At 41.5% G+C, this 3400-nt stretch overlaps 1 pseudogene; it reads left to right on the forward strand.

Annotated features, from left to right (window-relative positions):
* Positions 1 to 379: 379 nt before the first annotated feature.
* On the forward strand, positions 380 to 3193 carry LOC112853551 (NADH dehydrogenase [ubiquinone] 1 alpha subcomplex subunit 8 pseudogene; annotated as a pseudogene).
* The last annotated feature ends 207 nt before the right edge of the window (positions 3194 to 3400 follow it).

Here is a 3400-nt window from a genome sequence, read left to right on the forward strand (position 1 = left end):
CTGACTTCGGCTCGGGTAATGATCTCATGGTTCGTGAGTTCTGGCCCCGAGTCCGGCTCTGTGCTGACAGCTCAGAGCCCGGAGCCTGCTTCGGATTCTGCGTCTCCCTCTTTCTCTCTGACCCTCCCCCATTCATGCTCTGTCTCTCTCTATCAAAAATAAATAAACATTAAAAACATTTTTTAAAAAACCTGCCCATTTCTGAAAGCCAAATTCCATTGGTATTTTTTAAGGGATCAAGTTAAATTTATAAACTAACATGGGGGGAATTGACAGATACTTACGATACTGAGTTTTCCTCCTCAAAAACAGTATCTAGTTAATTTGAAAACATATATGTGCCCTTATGTTTATTGCAGCATTATTTACAATGGCCAAGATATGGAAGCAGCCCAAATGTCCATGGATAAATGAATTTCTACATATAGAAATATTACCTAGCCATAAAAAAAGAATAAAATGTTGCCACTTGCAACAACAAGAAGTACCTAGAGGTTGTTATGTTAAATGAAGTAAGTCAGACAAAGAAAAACATGGGTACCGCCATCATGCCAGGGAGAGTGGAGCTCCGCAGTCTGGGGGATCCGAAAGGGTAGGAGGTGAAAGTCGGTGCTCAAAGCTGAGGCTCATCACTATGGAGTTCAGCGTGATAAGCCTAACAATGAGTTCATGCTGTGCCACTGGAAAGAGAGACTCCAGGCAGTGTTTAGAGGAACGTGAGATCATCAACAAATGTGCTCTGGACTTCTTCAAGCAGATCAAGCTTCACTGTGTAGAGCCTTTTACAGAAGCTTAAACTAGAGGCACCTGGGTGGCTCAGTCAGCTGAATGTCTAACTTCAGCTCAGGTCATGATCTCACAGTTGATGGGTTCAAGCCCCGCATCAGACTCTGTGCTGACAGCTCGGAGACTAGACCCTCCTTCAGATTCTGTGGCTCCCTCTCTCTCTGCCCCTCCCACCCCAAAAGTAAATGCACATGAAAAGAAATAAAAAACAAATAAAAGTAAGAAGCTTAAACTTGCATTGATTATTCCAGCCTGCATTTAACTCTGCTGGTGTTGCAAACAGCAGACCAAGTTTGACAAGCCTGTGCCGGACAAACTGGGCTGGGTGTGACATGACCCGAAAGAGCGGTCAAAGTCACCAAAGTGAAAACAGATCAACCTTTCCCAGAGAATGTCAAGACCAAGAGCAGAGCCCAGCCCCGAGGTGGAAGGAGAACGGAAGCCTGCCAAATATGGCAGCCGCCATGTTTTCTGGACCAGGTAGAGAGGGGTCCATGGCCTGCACTCAGTGGTCCAGACGACCACTGATGACACTCCCATGCTGTTTGCATCGACCAATAGAGTGTCCTTTCTGGGATTATAACCTTTAAAAAGTTAATTCATGTGACTTGGCAGTTATTCTATACCATTTCCCGGCCATTAAAAATTTTAAAGGGAAAAAAAACCAAAAACCAGAAACAGACTCATAAATACAGAGGACAAACTGGTAGTTGCCAAGGGTGGGGTAGAAGAAGTCCGAAATGGGTGAAGGGGACGAAGATTACAAACATCCAGTTAGTTATAAAATAAGTCATGGGGATGAAAGGTAAAGTAGAGGGAATATAGTCAATAATATTGTAATAACTTTCCATGGTGACAGATGGTAAGCAGACCTATCGTGGTGAGCATTTCAAAATGCATACAATTGTTGAATCGCTATGTTATCACCTGAAACTAATATAATATCGTATGTCAATTGCACTTCAACTAAAAAAAAAACATATATGCCTTTTCATTTATTCAAGGCATCTTTTAAATCTCCCAAGAGCCCTTACATTTTTCTTCATATATAGGTTTCCCACATTTCTTGTTAAATTATTCCTATTTTATCTTGAAATTCTGTTATTGGAGTTAACCGTTCAAAAAGCCCTCTCACTGCAGAAAGTCCTCTTTACACGAAGAATCCAACCAAAGAAGTACCAAGACAATAGGAGGTTAAAAGCTAAGGAAAGTGGGAATAAAAAGGAAGTGTCCTATATTCTCCCACTTTAAATTGACTGGGCAAGTTTGACCTCCCCGATTTAGTCTCCTCCATCCACCCATTGGCACATCCATCCATCCATCCATCCACTTATTCATTTATCAGTCGTGTGCCAAACATGGCTAGGCCTTCAATCAGAGCAGTGGATAAGAATTAACAGCACCAGCAGAGATAACTATGCACGGATCAAATAATAAAATTCTGCCATCAAACATATACTGTGTTGTATCTTTGGCCCTCGGCCTTTCTCACATTAAGCACTAAAATTTAGAATCTGCTTTTCTTTATTTAATTTTTTTGACCTCCAATAAATAGCTGTGCTGGGTACTTAGTATAAAAGTCAACATTCTCTCAGAGCATGAAGAATTTTGTAATAACCTGCCATCAGGTGTTTGACAAGTTTACTGTGAGATGTCAAGGCAAGTCGAGGCAAACCACCTCTAACTACCATACTTCTAGATTAACTAGATTGGGGGGAAGCAAAAACATCCTCAAGAAACAAAGAGAAAAGGTCTTGTGGTTTCCATGTAATCTGACATATGCCTGTCCATTTTTTTGTTATGTAGTTTGCAGATATTTATTTTAAGAACCTATTTGATCACTCGTACCGCCCGGTTTGTGATCATCACTGGTGTGTGTATGTAAGTTTGTTGTAGGCAATTCTACAAGGCTTAAGAATCCAGGGTCCATAGCTTCTGTTCTAGCGTCTTGAGTCTCAGATTTTTTTACCTTTTAGATGGGACTAACAATGCCCCTTCTTACTAGATTGTTGTTAGGAGCAAGTGAAATAATGTCTACAGAGGATTTAACACAGTGCCTGCTGTAGCTACACCCAATAAGCAGTTGCCCAGTTGCTATTAATTTACTACTTTCCAGAACCAGTTTATGGAATCACCTTCTAGATTGTATTTTGAAAGCATATCCACGTCATCATTACCAGCGCTTGACCCCTTTATTTGTGCTGTGTCATCAACCTCCTTGAAAGAGATACAGCACCTCAACCCTCTTGGAAAGGTATGAACCAAACATTAATCAGATTCTGAATTTTGCTTTATGGAAAATAGGTGTGGTTATGGGAACAGCGGCCTCAACAACACCTGGGAGCTTGTTAGAAATGCAGAAACTCGAACCCTATCCCAGACCTCTCAGTCAGAATCTGCATTGTAAGAAGATCCCTGGGTTGATTTCCAGAAACTTCAGAGTTTGAGAGGCCCTGACATTGTTTACCTACCAGTGGAGACAAAGTTATTATAAACAGCTGCTGCCCCTAGAGCAGGGGTAACGCGGTGTTATATAAGAAAGTCACAGCATCCTTGTTCCTGCCCAGTGGAAGGCTGATCTGTTTTTTTGCTGGAACTCCAAACCAGAAATTAT

The sequence above is a fragment of the Puma concolor genome, chromosome B2 (assembly GCF_028749965.1).
Source record: "Puma concolor isolate L17-30 chromosome B2, mPumCon1.1.hap2, whole genome shotgun sequence".
Lineage (NCBI taxonomy): Eukaryota > Metazoa > Chordata > Mammalia > Carnivora > Felidae > Puma > Puma concolor.